Source organism: Pan paniscus, chromosome 5 (assembly GCF_029289425.2).
Source record: "Pan paniscus chromosome 5, NHGRI_mPanPan1-v2.0_pri, whole genome shotgun sequence".
Classification (NCBI taxonomy): Eukaryota; Metazoa; Chordata; class Mammalia; order Primates; family Hominidae; genus Pan; species Pan paniscus.
The window spans coordinates 26,632,713-26,651,126 of NC_073254.2; the positions used below are offsets into that span (position 1 = coordinate 26,632,713).

The window sequence follows — 18,414 nt, forward strand, 5'->3', positions numbered from 1 at the left end:
TGGAATAGTTAACTAAAAATCATATTTACAAATCCAAAAATTGCTTCCTTAATTTTGTTTGCATTATTAGCAAACATTTTCTGTAATCAATGAAAGGTTTTATACACTGCTAAAAACTATTCTAGCAGCTATTACATAACATAAAATATTTAATAATAGGTAGAAAATGTAAACAATTTAGAAAATGAACAAGATATTTTTAAGATCTGACTTGATAAAATATATTTTAACCAATAGTTGAATAATACATTCCAAATCTAAAAAAAAAATTGCTATCATTTGAAACATTTGGACCCCAGTTACTTTTAAAGCAAATAGTATCACCAATCTCCACTGCTTGTTCCTTGAAGATGTTTTTCTTCCCAGTCAATGGCACATCCTTGGGAGGAGAATTGAAAGTAGCTGAAGAAAACTGCTTACATTTAAATGAGAAAAAAAGACAGTCATTTTTGGCATCAGTGTGTTTTACCAATGCTCCCTTTGCTTTGCGGGTGCAAACTCTCCCTTGGAGAGCAATGCACTTTTTGCCAATCCTTTTGAGAAGTAAAAGAAGAGGTGGTAAAAGATAACTGTCATTCATTCCCCTCTTGGAAATGTCAGGTTTCAGGATGATCCACCAAGGGCAAAAGACTCTGCTTCCAATACACCTCTATATCTTTAAAAAGAAATATGTAGAACAGAGTGAAATACTAGAAAACTTGTGGACTTTTATTGATCCGTGGATTAATCATAAAAGGAAGGCTCCAAGAAAACAATATTTTCAGAAGTCCCTTGGTTTGGTTCTCTGGCGGTACCTCACATTAAGGGGCCAGATACCACTATGGTAAAATCTCGGAGCAGTGAGGGGTAAATGTTTCATGATGATCAGTGATGCTGTTCACTGAACGTTTCCAGGCTCTCTGTCTGCCAGGCTCTGTGGGGCAATGCATTGTAAAGAGAAACAGTGACATTCTGGAGTGGATGGTTTCCCACAACATCCTGACAAATTCAACTTTCTTTTTTAAAATGGGAAAAGTTTTACTTTGAAAGATGAGCTAAGGAAAAAGAGAGCCCACTTTATAGAAGGGAAGAGTATATACCAAAGTTGTGCCGTGTATATTGAGACCTTTAAACTACCCACATTGTATACCTTTTTAGAGTCTCTGTTTAGCCCAGTTTGAAGATCATTTGTCCAGGGGGAAAAACATTCTTTTAAATAGTTTGACAAAACACAGCTAGGGAATCTCCATGGAAAATATATTCATATATTCATGATAATTCCTCATCTCATTTCAGGGAATTGTAAACATTCTTTTTCTTTCTTTCATTCTTTTTTTTTTTTTTTTTGAGATGGAGTCTTGCTCTGTGGCCCAGGCTGGAGTGCAGTGGCGTGATCTTGGCTCACTGCAACCTCTGCCTCCTGGCTTCAAGCAATTCTCCTGCCTCAGCTTCCCAAGTAGCTAGGATTACAGGTGTGTGCCACCATGCCTGGATAATTTTAAACATTCTATTATTTTAAATAATCTGTTCTGCACTCTATTTAGCTAAGTATGTATGTCCCAGCAAACTAAAGAACCAAAAGCATAAACACCAACTCCTTAGGATAGTGAAACCCTCCCCTTCCCTCCTCTACCAAGGAGAACACAGGCCTGGCCTAGGAACTGAGCAGGGGTCCACTGTGAAACAGTAGTTGCAGTATCTGGACAGATTATTTTCCATTTTTAAAATAAAAAAACATAAAAATAAGTGTCCCAATATTTTATTTGCATACCATTCTGGCATAGATCATCCCTTAGGATACATCAACATCATTTCAGAAAAAAAAAAACTGAGAGAATACTGTCTTCTACATTCCTATTAAATTTCCTTTTAATCTGTGGTTCAACATTATCGTTCCTAATTTTAGGTCTTTATGGTAGATTTTTTTTTTTTTTTTTTTTTTTTTGAGACGGAGTCTCACTCTGTCGCCAGGCCGGAGTGCAGTGGCGTGATCTCGGCTCACTGCAACCTCCGCCTCTGGGGTTCAAGTGATTCTCCTGCCTCAGCCTCCCGAGTAGCTGGGACTACAGGCATGTACCACCACACCCAGCTAATTTTTGTGTTTTTAGTAGAGACAGGGTTTCTCCATGTTGGCCAGGATGGTCTCAATCTCTTAACCTCGTGATCCGCCCACCTTGCCTCCCAAAGTGCTGGGATTACAGGCATGAGCCACCATCCCCGGCCCTTGGTAAATATTTATTAATTTTATTGGACTGTGTAATAGTCTTTTGTATTTATCACTTTTTCTATCCTTCTAATTTATTATTACACTTTTACACCTAATAATTATTTCTTCTTCCTTTTCTTAGATTTATTTTCTTGTGATATCAGCTTCTTGAGTTAAACACTAGGTTTTTTTTTTTTTTTTTGGTTAAGGTATAATTGACAAATACATATTGTATAATATTTATGGTGTACAATGTAAGTAATGTTTTGATATATAAGTACATTGTGAAATGTTTAAATCAAACTATTGAATATATCCAATAGTTATTTTTTGTGGTGAGAATAAAGATCTACTCTCTTAGCAATATTTAAATATACAATACACTTTTATTAACTATAGTCACCATGCTATACAATACTAGATCTCGCAAACTTTTATTTTTTTTTAAGTGAAAGCATGTTTATTAAGTAAGTAAAAGAATAAAATAATGACTACTTCATAGGCAGGGCAGTCCTGAGGGCTACTGGTTGCCCATTTTTGTGGTTATTGCTTGATGATATGCTAAACAAGCAGCAGATTATTCATGCCTTCCCTTTTCAGACAATATAGGATAACTTCCTGATGCTGCCATGGCATTTGTAAACTTAAACCTCCTAAGTTTATTCATCCTGCCTAATTGAAACTTTGTATCCTCTGACCAACATCTTAAAATGATTTTCTTTCTCAGAATATAGCTTTTGTTATATTGATAAGAAATGTTTTCCTTATGCCGATGTCTGAATATATTAATAATGTTTAAATCCGTAACAGCATATTAGATTCCTTTTTTGACTTAAGTCTTATTTAGGAGGATGTCTTGATATTTTCAAATAGCTGGATTTGGGGAAGAAAGAACAGTTTTGGAGTTTTTTTTCCAATTTAAAATCTTTGATTGCATTTATAGCATTGTGGTCTTAAAAAACTGTGTATACCACTTCTGCTTTGGGAAGTGTATTACAATTTTTCTCTCAAAAATTTTCCCCGAAATAGGCTGTCATGGGTTCTCTGGATGGGTCCTGGTTTCCGAATTTAATCTCTAGTTCTTCCTCACTAGCCTTAAGAGTGGTATAATTCTTAACAACAACAACTGATAACCAGCATCAAATTAGCTTCACTATGATTTATTGAGGCCACTCTCAAAGAGAAGGTCCATTCTGGAAGGCAGTGAAGATAACAAAATTCACAGTGCCACAGTCAGCAATGGTGCGGGCTCTTTTGCTTCTTGGAGCAGGACAAGTCAGCCCCTGGATTCCCTGATGGCCGCCCCGACTGACAAACCTAGAACAACAGCGGCACAGACATCCTCCCTGTGCGTGCCCGGCCGTTCCGTTTTGCTTCAAAGCCGGTGGGGGACGGAGGGGTGGTAAAATATTGGTAACTCGTGTGATAGAACTGATGGTACTAGTCAGCCATCTCACCCACCTCCTAAGGGCGCCTGCCCAGCTGTAACTGCCGCTGAGTGACCTGGCCTTGGAGGGGGCACATTCCACAACGCATGTTCTCAAATGAATGTTCTGGAAACATAGGAGCTCTCCAAAAACGCCTGCTCAAAAACGTTGGAAACTAATGATAAAAACCGTCGTTTTATTTTATTTCTATTTTGCACCCGCAGGATGGACGTCTTTTTGAGGCATGCCCTATCTGGTATGCAGCTGGAGGGAAAGCGCATTGGCTCACAGGCTCAGGGCTTCTCTCTGACAGATCAGAGCTGGTGGCCCGATGTGCATAACAGATGTAAATAATCAGTGATTCTGCAGGTGCCAGGAAAGTAGGTCTCTCTAAGGAACGAAGTTTTTCTTCATGTCCATTAACCATCAGTACTAATTTTACTATTCGATCTTTCACATTCATGTTTCTGTTACTGCCTGCTTGATGTTTTGCTTGGCTCAACTCAAAGACTGAGTTGATGAGGATTTTATTTTAATTACTACAGTAATAAGCTCATTGTAAAAGTTAAATAAGAGATGATAGAACATTTTAACATCTTTGCCCAGGCAGCCCCCTCCAGTTCTTTCCTCCTGAAGTATTAACTTAATGTTGTCTTTTAACAGATACATACAAACGAATATTGAGGTTTTTTTTTTTTAAAAAGGAATCATGCTATAGATATGAATTCCATAATTTTCTTTGAAGGTGAATTTTTCTAATTTTTAAATGTGTATATTTCAAGCAATGCTACTTGGCATATAACAGTTTATGACTTTCAAAGTTTTATTATACCAGTAGAGAATAATCTATTTGGGTCCCATTTTATCTTTATCATCTTAAACCGATGTTTTCAAAAACTGTTTTGTTGTGATATAATTTACATATCATAAAATTCAACTGTGTTAAGTGTACAATTTAATAAATTTTACTATATTTACGGAGTTGTGCAACCATCAACAGAATCCAATTTTAAAACATTTCCATCATCCTAAGAAGAAACTTCACACCATCACTCTCCATTCCATCATCAGCCATAGACAATTGAGTAATGCAGTTTCTGTCTCTTATTATCTGCCTTTTTCCTTTGGACATTTCATATAAATGAGCTCATACAACATGTATGCTTGGCTTCTTTCACTGAGCACAATAGTTTTGAAATATGTCCACATTGTAGCATTTATCAGTACTTCCTTTTTTCTTGCCAACTAGCATTCCTTAAATTAAGTTTCACCTGGCATATTTTACTCATTTTTACATTTTTACACATAATATATCATGATGTTTTAGGTGCCTTATAAATGGCAAAAGATTAGAATTTGTATTTAACCACTTAACCACTGAAAGTGTGAATAAAATTTCACAGGAATTCTGAGGAGAGTGAGATCAGGCAATGCTTCAGCCAAGGGGCATCATCTGATCGTCAAGGAAAGGCAGAGTTTGAATAAGAAGAGAATCCACTGAGGGGTGGAAGGAGATGGAGGCTATTTCATTTATTTATTTATTTTATTTTTATTTTTTTGGCGGGCAGGGGATTAAGTTTTGCTCTTGTTGCCCAGGCTGGAGTGCAATGACGCCATCTTGGCTCATTGCAACCTCTGCCTCTCGGGTTCAAGCGATTCTCCTGCCTCAGCCACCCAAGTAGCTGAGGTTACAGGTGTGCACCACCATGCCTGGCTAATGTTTGTATTTTTAGTAGAGACGGGGTTTCACCACATTGGTCAGGCTGGTCTTGAACTCCTGACCTTAGGTGATCTGCCCGCCTCAGCCTCCCAAAGTGCTGGGATTACAGGCGTGAGCGACTGTGCCCGACTGAAGATGGAGGTTATTTCAACATGAGACACTGGGCCAAACATTGAGTCCGAGCCAGCAGATCTTTTATTTAGGAGGCAAATGAAGATTGAAAGAAGACCAAGCTGAAAGTGGATAACTAGTTGTGTGACCCAAGAAAGTTCTCCAGTCAGGGTCTCCATTTCTCACCTGTGAAATCCAGTGTTAAGTTCTCATCATCTCTAAGTTTCCTTCTGGTTCTAAAATTCTGTAGAGGTTGGAAGAAAATATGATAGTATTTTAAGTCATTAAAGAAATCTGTAGTCATAGTTTCATTTTTACAGCATATTGTTGGTCATATTCCTTGCTTTATTTAACATCAAGTCTTCGGGAATGCAATAGCTAATTATAACACTAGAATTATAAAAAACAGGATTTATTTACAGCAATATTTTTGACAGGAGCTCTTAGAAGGCCTTGTATAATAAAACAAATTTTATACATTAGTAATGTGTACAGTAGAAATTTGAAAGCTATACTAGGAGGAAGAAAACTGTTAGATATGTCTATAAAACAAGAGTTAAAGACTCTAGGAAGCTGTACTTATAAATAGCAGAAAAAATAAGAATATTTTTAAAATAAAATGATTCACTAAATGTAAAAATGTGAGATATTACAGAAAGAAGAATGAAGGAAGGAAATGAAACTTCCATCAAAATTTATCTAATGGTTTGGTTATACTGAAAATAAGGACGTTTTAAAGCATGGTAATCATCTATAGTTTTGTCTGAATAAGAATAAAATCAGAAAGACATGAAACTTTGAACTTGCACTGAAGAAGAACAGGTCTTCTTGCATGCATAATGATTGAATAGTCTGCCCTAACTGCAGTAGTCTGTAAAACCATAAATCATTATTATTTAGTACAAATAAAAGTATTTTATGGTCTGATATTTCTAAGAGTGCAATTTAAATCTACATTTATCTTTTTTTTTTTCATTTTTAATATGAGACAGTGGTCTCACCGTGCTGCCCAGGTGATCTCGAACTCCTAAACCCAAGGGATCCTCACACCTCAGCCTCCCAAGTAGCTGAGATTACAGACATGCATCACCATGCTTGGCCCTAATTCTACATTTAAATTTAAGTGCAGAGCATTCGTGGCTTAGCTAAAGTAGCAGTCATCCCCAAGATTTGCTCCAGAGATTATATCTAGGTGTATAAAATATTGGCCAGGTGCAGTGGCTCACTCCTATAATCCCGACACTTTGGGAGGCCTATGCAGGAGGATCACTTGAGACCAGGATGTGAAACCAGCCTGGAACACGTAGCCAGGTCCTGCCTCTACAAAAAAATTAAAAATAAAAAGTAGCCAGATATAGTGGCACGTGCTTGTAGTCCCGCTACTCAGGAGCTGAAGCAGGAGGATTGCTTGAGCCCGAGATGTCAAGGCTGCAGTGAGCTGTGATCACACCACTATACTCCAGCCTGGGTGACAGATCAAGACTCCATCTTTAAAAAAGAAACTAATAGATAAATAAATTAGTTAATTAAATCAATCTAAATTAAATTAAAATATTGCCAAGTCCACATGTACATTAATGGAAAAAGCAACAATTACTTATGCATCAACATAATATAAAGTATGATGTATTTTACATGTTCTCGCATTCTCTCCTGAAGCATGCCTGGGAAGTCTGTTGTTAAACATGTTGTCATTTCACATTAAAATGTAGGTTATTGATTTTTCTTGTTTCTTCCCACACTGTCATTGACCCATATCCTGTAAGACAGCAAAAGAGCTTTGACATCAAAAGATGGGTAAGGATAATAGAAAATCACTAATGTTTGGAAATTCTGTGCTGAAAAAGTGGATAGACCAACATGTAATTGGTTAATGGATAAATTCCTGGACTGGATAAGCTAGCATTTTATTCTGACACAAGTAAAACATTACACAAAGGAGGTAGATTCATTTTTTAAAAATCAGACATAGTTTTCCTATCCTAAAGCTTATTTGCGTCCGCTGCAGACAAGTACAGGTAATTGCCTCCAGGTGTTTGCCTGCAGGAAGTCATTGAAATTCGGTGCTGGTAATGGCAGTTTTCTGAGCAGCAAAAACTAACCTACAGGAACCTCAGAGGCACAGGTATATTTTAGAATAGCAATGTCAGCCCTCTGAAAGGCCATAGATTCAGAATGGCCATTTTAACAGGATACAGATTAAATAAAACAAGAATGAAGCTATGTTTTTTAACAATAAAAAAAATTAAGATTAAGAAAAATGTTTTTCTTTTGCTTTTAAAAAATTTTAAACATTATTTGTTTTTCTTAAATTTTTGCTCATTGATGGTAACTGCCTAGCAATCATTTTTTCTCCCAGACAAAATAGGAATTACAAGAACAATTACATTTTTCTTAAAGTTCTGTTTTTATGAAAGTTCACATTCAAAAATAACTTATTATTAAACAATAACCCAGGTATTTTTTCCACTGCAAATAGATACTCTAGGATATTTAATTAAAGATGGCAGATTAGCCATTAGCATTTAGCTCAATGCTACAGTTCAAATGACAATAATTTTTTTTAAAGGCATAGCATACAAAGATAAAATAAACAAGAATGGAGACAACAGCAACAGAAATTTGGAAGCTGGGAGAAGATCTGAGAAAGTTGGATTCTCAGCCAACTGCAGAGAGAGCTGAGAAGCAGACTGATTTGTTTTGTTTTGTTTTGTTTTTAATTTCAAATACAGATCCAACAATGGGCATCCTCAAATATCTCTGGAAGTTCTGTTGCAAGTAGAGTTGCTGAAGAAGCAGCTGGACCTTCTCAACTCCTCCCCACTTCATGCAACAGGTAACTAACCATCTTAGCAGAAGATGTAAGAGATTTATTTCCTGCAGACAGACACACAGAGGGTTCGAACTAAAAAGACGGGAGTTGAGCTTACACACTAAATGCAAAAGCCCTTCATATTTCTTAACCTTTTCTAGGCTGGAATACCGTTTGCTAAGTACACACACTCTTGTGAGTGCATACACACGCATACACAGACACATATGCCCTAGGCAGACAACTAGAAGTCTTCTCCAGGGAATTTGACAAGCCCAATAGAAAAGATCTGAAAATACTGCCAATGAGGGCTCCACTAGGAAGAGCAAAGGCAGGCCATGATACAGTGAAGTCCCTGGTCAATAACTAGTCACACACTCCTCCTCCAATCGGCATTTTTTTTTTTTTTTGAGACCCAGTCTGCTCTGTTGCCCAGGCTGAAGTGCAGTGGTGCGATCTCAGCTCACTGCAACCTCTGTCTCTCGGATCCAAGCAATTCTCCTGTCTCAGTCTCCGAAGTAGCTGGGACTATAGGTGTGTGCCCCCACACCCGGCTAATTTTTGTAGTTTTAGTAGGGATGGGGTTTCACCATTGGTCAGGCTGGTCTCAAACTCCTGACCCCAGGTGATCTACCCACCTTGGCCTCCCATAATGCTGGGATTACAGGCATGAGCCACCGCACCTGGCCTCCGATCGGCTTTTAGTGCACCCATGCCTGGTAGGAGTAGCCACACAAGGATTACTAGGATAGGATTCTAATATGAGAGACACGGAAACAAACAATCAGGGAAAAAAGCAATGGGAGAAAACAGAAGCAGGAGGGGAGGATAACATTTGAAAATGATCCTTAATACATTCAGATAATATATTGCATGTAAAAAACAAGAAAAGCCTGCTATTTTAGAAAAATAATGTTTTGAGGAATAAGAACTTTAAAATAATTAAAAATAGAATTGTGGAAGTAAAAAAATCAATAGAAGAGTTGGAAGATAAATTAGAGGAAATCTTCTAAAAGCAGAGCAAAAATAAAAAATAAGGGATAAAAGATAAGGAAAAAATGCAGGACATGTCCAGCAGGTGCAACGTCTATATGATAGGAGTTCCACAAAGAAAGAACTCAAGAAATAGAGAATAGGAAATCATCAGTGAAACAATGCAAAAATATTTCCCCCAAATGAAAGAACATGAGTTTTTAGATGAAAATAAACCACACAGATCCAGCACTAGAAATAATTTAAAAACCAACATCAAGGCCGCCCACCTGGAAGGCCGAGGTGGGCGGATCGCAAGGTCAGGAGATGGAGACTATCCTGGCCAACACGGTGAGATCCCATCTGTTTCAAAAAAAATACAAAAAAAAAAAAAAATTAACTGGGCTTGGTGGCAGGCGTCTGTAGTCCCAGCTACTCGGGAGGCTGAGGCAGGAGAATGGCATGAACCCGGGAGGCAGAGCTTGCAGTGAGCCGAGATCGCGCAACTGCACTCCAGCATTAAGACACATCACTGGGAAATTTTTGAAACTCTGGGATGAAAAGAATATATTATCAGCCTCTAGAAAGAAGAGATTTTATAAGAAGAATCAAGATTCAGAGTGGCTTGACATCTCATAGTAGAAATGCTGGAAGCTAGAAGACAATGAATTTAATGCCTTCGAAATTATGTGGAAAAATTCATTTTATTCTAGAATTCTCTATCCAGCCAATCTATAAATTAGGCAGGAAGGTAGAATAAAGACATTCTCGGATTTCCAAGACCTCAAAATTTTTTGTTTGCTGTGGATCCTTTCTTAGGAAGCCCTGGAATATGGGACCACCCAAAATGCAGGAATAAACTCAGAAAGAAGGAAGGCATGGGATCCGGGAAATCGTGACCCACTTGAGAAATGGGAGAAGTCAACCCCAAGGATGATGGTGAAAGGGATCCCATAAAAACTGCTGAGTCAGGCCTAGGGTGTGACTCAGAATACAGGTCAGAAAGCTCTAGGTGAGAGCTATTGGATAGGACCCAATTAATACTATATTAGGTTAGTTTGAATGTGTTGAGATGACATTTACCCATCTTAGGTTGAATTACTAAGTACAGTCATGTGCTTTTTAATGACAAGGATACCTTTTGAGAAATGTGTCATTAGGCCATTTTGTTCTGCTAACATCGTAGAGTATACTTGGTAGAGCCTACTACACACCTAGACTGTATGTGACAGCCTATGACTCCTAGGCTACAAACCTGGACAGCATGTCATTGTACTGAATACTGTAGGCAACTGGAACACAAGGGTAAGTATTTGTGTATCTAAACATATCTAATCATACAAAAGGTGCAGTAAGAATATGGTATAAAAGGGTTTTTTGGATTTTTTTTGTTTTTGTTTTTTTGGTGTTTTTTTTTAAGATGGAGTCTTGCTCTGTCGCCCAGGCTGGGGTGCAGTGATGAGATCTCGGCTCACTGCAACCTCTGCCTCCCAGGTTCAAGCGATTCTTTTGCCTCAGCCTCCTGAGTAGCTGGGATTACAGGCGTGAGCCACCACGCCCGGCTAATTTTTTGTAGTTTTAGTAGAGACGGGGTTTCACCATGTTAGCCAGGATGGTCTCCATCTCCTGACCTCGTGATCCGCTTACCTCCGCCTCCCAAAGTGCTGGGATTACAGGCGTGAGCCACCGCGCCTGGCCGATATAAAAGGTTTTAAAAATGATACACTTAGATAGAGCACTTCCCATGAATGGAGCTCACAGGACTGGAAGTTGCTCTGGGTGAGTCAGTGAATGATGGTGAGTGACCGTGAAGGCCTAGGACATCACTGTACCCTACTTCAGACCTTTATAAACACCGGACACTTAGGCTAGACTAAATTTATTTTTAAAAATTTTCTTTCCACAGTAATAAATTAACCTTAGCTTACTGTAACTTTTTAACTTTATAAACCTTTTAATTTTTTTTAACTTTTTGACTCTTTTGGAGTAACACTTAGCTTAAAATACAAATACATTGTACAGCTGTACAAAATATTTTCTTTATATTCTATTCTATAAACTTTTTTCTATTTTTATTTTTTACTCTTTAAACTTTTTTGGTAAAAACTAAGACATAAACACAGACATTGGCCTTGGCCTGCACACACGCGCGATCATCAAGACCTCATTAGGTGGTAGGAATTGTTCAGCTTCATTGTAATCTGATGGGACCACTGTCGTATACGTTGTCTGTTGTTGCCTGAAATGTCATTGTGCAGTGTATGACTGTACACGGAAAGCCAAGCAAATACACAAATTAAGCAATGATGTTCTTTATGGAAGCACAAAAAGGGAAAAATAATCACGTATGGCTTCGTTGTGAATAGTGTTCTTAGGCTCCGTGAAAATGTACCTCTGAACACCGACTGTTGACCCATCCAAAACTCTAATCTACGTGGGGCACAGAGGGGACAGCAATGTAACTGTGTGTGCTCGGGGACAGAGGGCGCAGCACAAAAAGAGAGCTAAAGCTCCACATTTCAGAGTGAGAAGGCAATAGATAGTCTAAAGTTGAAAAGTCAAAAGTTACATTTTATTTAGAGATGCAAATGTAAGTATTAAACAATTGGTAAAAGAGTTGAAAATATTTTTGTCTAGGGAGTGGGAAATAGTGACAGCAGAGATGGCAAGAGACAGCTTTTTTTCTTAGCATGCCATAAAACAATCTGACTCTTTAAACTCTGATGAAATATTATACATTGATGTAAATGAAAAACAAAAGAAAGCATTGGGATGAAAAGATACACTCCTAAAATCTTTGGATGAGTCATTTTAGGTGATACGGCTAAGGTAGATAACTTATCTGATAATGATTATACCTTTCTATTTGTTAATTCATTCATAGGGTTGTGTGAATAAACATTTATTGAATGATTACCACATGCAAAGTTCCATGCGAAAGGTAAATATGAAAGGAATACACCATGATTTTCTTCCTTATGTTGCTTGCAAGTGAATATGACATATGTTTAAAATATGTTTCATGTGTTTATATGAATAAATAAAAAAGAACTAGGGCAGACAGAAAAGACCGTACATACATATGACAGTATAAAAGAATCAAGATCTAGAAGTCTGCTTGTTGAATATGGAAATTTGAATTGAGGCTTGAAGGAGGAGGTACACCAGATAGCTGGGACCAACATGAGAAAAACTATGAAAATAGGAAGTGTCTCAGCATGACTGGATGGTGGCAATTCTTTAATTATAATGAAGAACAAAGAATAAGAATGTTAACTCCAAGAGAGCAGGCATCTTGTGTGACTTGTTCACCATTCCCAATACTAGAACATTGCCTGGCATGTAACGATACTCAGTAAACATTTGCCCCATAAATGGATGGGTAAGATTGTAAAGATAGTTAGAGGTTGATAACAGAGGGCTTTGAATTCCATGTCAAATTTAGAATTTAGACTGTAAGTAAATAGGAAAATATTTGAGGAGAAGATTGTGATGGCTCTAATTTTGACAGCTGAGTTTAGGACAGGTTGCAAGCATGTGAGGTGTCGGGTCAGTTAGGAAGAAATGAAAAATAAAGGCCTGAGTTTTATCCATTAACCACTAAATTAGAAAGGAAGAAACAGACCACTTATTGCAGAAGCAAGCCATGATTTTATGGAAATGTAGTAAATGTGAAGTCAGAAAAAATTGAGTTAAATCCTGTCTTTGTCATGTAATGGGTGGGGAGATCTGGACAAGTCCTAGGACGTCTCCTAGGAACATCAATTTCTTCAGTAAAATCAGGAATAGTTTTTGCAAATACTTCACGTGTTGTCTAAAGGGTATCGGGTAGCTCTCAAGGATATGTCAATATGTTAAGGCAGGATAAATTGACATGAGGATAAAAGAAGAGAGAAGTGCAAGAGAGACATAACACATAGCCAGGAGTGGAGCTAAAAATCCACCATAACACACAAAGTCATGTGAAAGCATTTTGGAAAATGAAGAGTTAGACAAACGTTCGATGTGGTTGACCTATGACATTTCCGATGTAGTGGAAGCTTGAAAGACATTACTACTGTGTCAGAGGAAAGGGCATTACGTTGATGCAGAGAGAATGGGGGCTATTACAGATTAAACTTTTGAGAAGTTTGGAGGTCAAGAGACAACTGAAAAGGCAACTAAAATCTAAATAGGTGAAGTTCGTGATTACCTTTTATATCCTCAAAGTATTTGATGAAAATATTCACCAATCTTTGAAGTAGAACCAACCAAACCACAATTTTTAACCTAGAGTGGACTTTAGTGAGCTAGTCTAACGCAGACACTTTGCAGGTAGGAAGTAAAACCCAATGAGGTGTCAATGTTAGCAGTAGAAGGTACCACTTATCTATATTTCTCAACAGGAACAAAACAAACACATTTTAAAAACCCTAGATACAATAATCAATAGACTATGGATCTCATTTCCCTGGAAGGATGGTTCATGGATAACATGTAGAGTTGATTATTAATGAATAAGGGAGACTTAAGGGAAGGAAAGGCTGTATGTATAAGATAGAATTGTGTGTTCTAAACAATTTAGATCAGAAAATGGAAACCTAGAAAAAGTGAAACAATAGCACTTAAAGGGACAAGCATAATTGATTAACTAATTGGGAGTATGTCAATTTTATTTTATTTTTTATTTTTATTTTTTTGAGACAGGTTCTCACTCTGTCACCCAGGCTGGAGTGCAGTGGCGTGATCACAGCTCACTGCAGCCTTGACCTCCCTGGGCTCAGGTGATTTTTTTCACCTCAGCCTCCCGGGTAGCTGGGACTACAGATACCTCTGGCTAATTTTTGTATTTTTTGTAGAGATGAGGTTTCACCATGTTGCCCAGGCTGGTCTCCAACTCCTGGGCTCAAGCAATCCACTCACCTTGGCTTCCCAAAGTGCCGGGATTACATGCCCAAGCCACCACGCCCAGTCTGCCAATTTTACATGAGCCTTGTGGATCACTTCATGAAGTGCTCCTAGAAATGGTACAATTCACCTAGATCTTTGAGAGAGTGGCTTAGAGCCTTTGGATGAGCAAAGAGGAGGAAAGCAAGCATTCTGTGCAACGATGTTGACCAAAACAGAAGTATGTAGAAAGGAAGCACCAAACTTACTGCAAGAACAGTGAGTGGACCCATTTAGCTGGAGTAAAGGTTTTGTTTAGGGAAGTAAGTAAACATAATGTTTTGAGGTGATCGCTTCCACCATATCGAGGTTTAAAGACCAGCTAGGGAATGTGTATCTTGTAGTTAGAGGGAAGCAACTCCGTTTCTTCAGTGAGGGAGTTACATGATGACAGCATTCCTTTTAGGAGATAATTAGGGTGGTGTGCCTGATTCAGAGAAGCTAGGAATGTTTGGACTCTAGCCCTATCTTTTCCAAGTTGATGTCATGGTAGACAACTGCATTCTCTCCCCAGACACTCTTAGATGTTAATATTGGCAACACTGGAAGAATCTGTTGAGCAGTTTTTATGAAATGTAATACGAGATGTACTTGCTTTTCACCTTCAGCAATTTTTTCAAAGAAGAGTGAGGAAAAGTTTTAAAATATGTCACATTGGACCTCTACATTTTATGGTCATAATAATAAAATCCCACATTTTCTAAATGAAATAAAGCAATGAGTTAGAGTTGAGAAAATAGGAAGGCCTTGGTTAAGGCAAAAACAGAGGGATTATAAAAATGTTTTGGGGAATGATGTCAGAATTGTAGGTTATGGATGGTTGTAAAGAGATAATTCTGATTTTAATCAGTTAGATCATCTATATTCAAGAAGCCAGGTAGTCAGGGCAATATAAACTAGAGGAAAAAGAGAGTGTGTAGTAGTTTTCATCCAGTGAAATCAAAGCCATTGGAACTATTAATATTAATAGAAGTAATTGTAAGTGAATTTAGAAGGGTAGATATCCAAGTCACCATCTTCATGGCTTCTAGAAAAATCTTGTCCTGGGTTTAACGTAAGTCATTCTCTTCAAATTAAGAAGCAAAGAAGAAAAAAGAAAATAGAGTAGAATGGCGAGTAGTTACAAGTATGTAAATAAATGCTTGCTTAAAAAGAAATCCAATTACTAATCAGTAAAAAGCAAAAGGAGGATATAATGAAGAGACATAGAAGAATAAGATAAAGGAGACATTACACATAGTAGAAAGATATAAAGGAAAGGAGCTATTTAGATACTCACAGAAGCAGATTCTTCCAGATTACTTAAAAAGCACTCATTGCTCTTTTGCAAAGTATCCCTAAGGAGTAGGTTATTATCACCCCATTTTACAGATGGGGACACTGTCAAATGTCATTTGGTACTTCAGCACATTAAACTTAGGTTGCTAATTAGCAATGTATTTGAGATGGAATTTGGCAGTGGTAAGAAACATTAATATTTCTTTGTTTTCAGGACCTTCAGTGTAACTTAGAAGAACCATTTCTTTGACTTATCTGCTATACAACTGGTCAATATTGCATGATGACTTCTCAAAATTACCATTGATTTAGGTTTCCAGGAAAAATCAAGCATGCTTCAAGGAGATTTTAGTAGCAAGAAATCCGTATTATTTGACACCTGCTATTATTTCCTCAGCATCCCAGAATTTCTCATTTAAGTACTGCCCAATATTATTCTGGCTTTCTTTGCATTTGTGAATACAGACACAAAATGTTTTGTAATTTGTTGCAGAATGGCAGTTTGGCCTTTGGGGAATATGAATCATGGGTCACTGTCATAAAACAACTTATGTTTGGAAACTTTTTTGAATAATAGTTGGTTTGGGACAAGTCTTTTTTTCCCCCTTACTAAGAAATTAGGAGCTTTCTTAATAAGAAATAACATTAGAGTTTTCAATTTTAAATTGTGTGAATTTGTTTTAATTGTATGAAAATGGATACAAGATAATCAGTTGCTCAGACTAGATACCAAAAGGAATGGTTATTAAGACAGTAGAAAAATATTTTTGAAGAACATTCATAGGATAGCCATCCTGCTCCCCCAAATCAAACCTGAGGCAATAGAAAACTATGCTTTTAGAATAATAAAAATAACAGAAAACTCCTGTGAGAGAATGTCTGATTTACCTTTCTGGAAATCACTATTTTGTTCCAGACGGGTGGACTATGGAACTTTCTGAGAGAACATGGTTACAAAACTGTTGTGTGATCAAAGCTCTGGAGGGAGGGACTGTTTTGACTCTCTTGTTACTATGTGAGGGATGGAATTTTGCAACCAGAAGGTTCCACAACAGTTGGAAACGACAGTTGTATGAGTAGCAAGCCGAAGACAAATGTGTGTGTCCTGTTACTCCTGCTCTGAGAACTACACACTGCCGCCGTGCCAAGATTTCCTGCTTGCATCAATATTTTTTATAATTACCAAACCTCATGTGCATAACCCATTATTAGCACAAAAAACTTACAAGTAACATCTACACTGTCTTTAGGTTAGACAGCCATCTGGCTAGCTGATATGCACTACACACACACACACACACACACACACACGCACACACACGGATACCCTTATTTAGATGCCTTATTATAATGCTAGTTCCATTTTCAATCATCTACCATAAATCAAGCTCTACCTCCTTTTGCAGAAATTAAAACAGCTGAAATTTAAAAAGCGCTTAGAACATGTTAAAGCTCACCATAGGCTATTATCATCCTGTTATTAGCGGCTTACTCTTATCTTCCGTTCTCTGGCTCATCTCTCTCACTTGTGAATTCATGTCCCTTTCATTTTCCTTAGCTTCCAGAAAGTCCATTTTATCAATTGCCCTTTCTCCAACTTTTCCCAAGTTGGACTTTGACTCTAGACTCGTGGGTTCCTTTGTATTGATGTCCACAGACATTTTGGTACAATAGGCACTGCCATGAAAAGGAGATGCCAATACATTCAAAACTGTAAATTTAATCGTGTGCTTTCAAAAACAAAATAGTACAGAATGGTATAGCAGAAAGTTTAGGGAAGGGAAAAATGAGTGGTTTAAGTGTTGTTTACCAGAAACAATTCATCTGCAAAATTTGATCCCATGAACAGGCATCTGGAGAAAGCTTCTTATGTTGGCAACATACTTACAGAGTCAGAAGCTGGTGAGTTTCAGATCTGGTAAGGTTTGGGGAAACAGATGTTAATGTAGGAGGTAGATATTGGGAATTGAGATGTGTTTGCAAAAAAAGAGGTACTTGTAAAGCTAGTGGTGGTGAAGTTGTGGTGTTGGTAGTTTATTAACAAGAAGGAAAGGTTACTTGTAATCAATGATTTAGATGGGAAATTTGAAATGCTTTAGGACTGTGTGGAATACTGTCCTGTAGTCTGGTCCATGTGCCCAGTATACCCAACTGCTGATGCTGAAATCCCATAAATATAGACATATAAATACAGCCCTTATTAAAATATATGTACATATATAAATATATAATACAGGTGTCTGCATATATGTGTGTGTATGTGTATATATATATACACAAAGTAGTTTCAGTATATATATGTGTATATATATATATATAAAATAGTTTCAAGCTTCATTTATAAAATATATTTCAAGACACCCAGTGGATGCCTGAAACCTCAGATATTACTGAAACCTATATATATATAAACTGTTTTTTTATTTCTTTTTCTTTTCTTTCTTTTCATTTATGTTTTTTTTTTTTTTTTTGGAGACAAAGTCTCACTCTGTCGCCCAGGCTGGAGTGCAGTGGTGCTATCTCAGTTCAACGCAACCTCCGCCTCCCGGGTTCAAGTGATTCTCCTGCCTCAGCCTCCCGAGTAGCTGGGATTACAGGCACACACCACTGCACCGGGCTAAATAGAGATGGGGTTTCACCATGTTGACCAGGCTGGTCTTGAACTCCTGACCTCAGGGGATCTGCCTGCCTTGGCCTCCCAAAGTGCTAGGATTACAGGCATGAGCCACCGTGCCCGGCCCATATATACTGCTTTTTTCTATACATACATAGCTATGATAAAGTTTAATTTAAAAATTAGGCACAGTTATAAATTAACAATAACACTAGAACAATTGTAATATACTGTAATAAAAGTTATATATGAATATGGTCTCTCTCTCTCTCTTAAAATACTGTAATATTTTGGGACCATGGTTAATGGTGGGTAATTGAAACTATGGAAAGGTGAATATATACAGAGATGTGTGCATGTATTTTTTCA

The 18,414-nt window shown here is 37.5% G+C and overlaps 1 long non-coding RNA gene across 1 annotated transcript; it reads right to left on the minus strand.

Annotated features, from left to right (window-relative positions):
• Positions 1-5,509: 5,509 nt before the first annotated feature.
• LOC130541579 (uncharacterized) lies at positions 5,510-16,402 on the minus strand. Its single transcript, XR_008955645.1, has 3 exons — positions 16,320-16,402; positions 7,079-7,202; positions 5,510-5,687 (listed from the first exon to the last, which is right to left on the minus strand). It is a non-coding gene; the product is annotated as an uncharacterized LOC130541579 (long non-coding RNA).
• Positions 16,403-18,414: the final 2,012 nt, after the last annotated feature.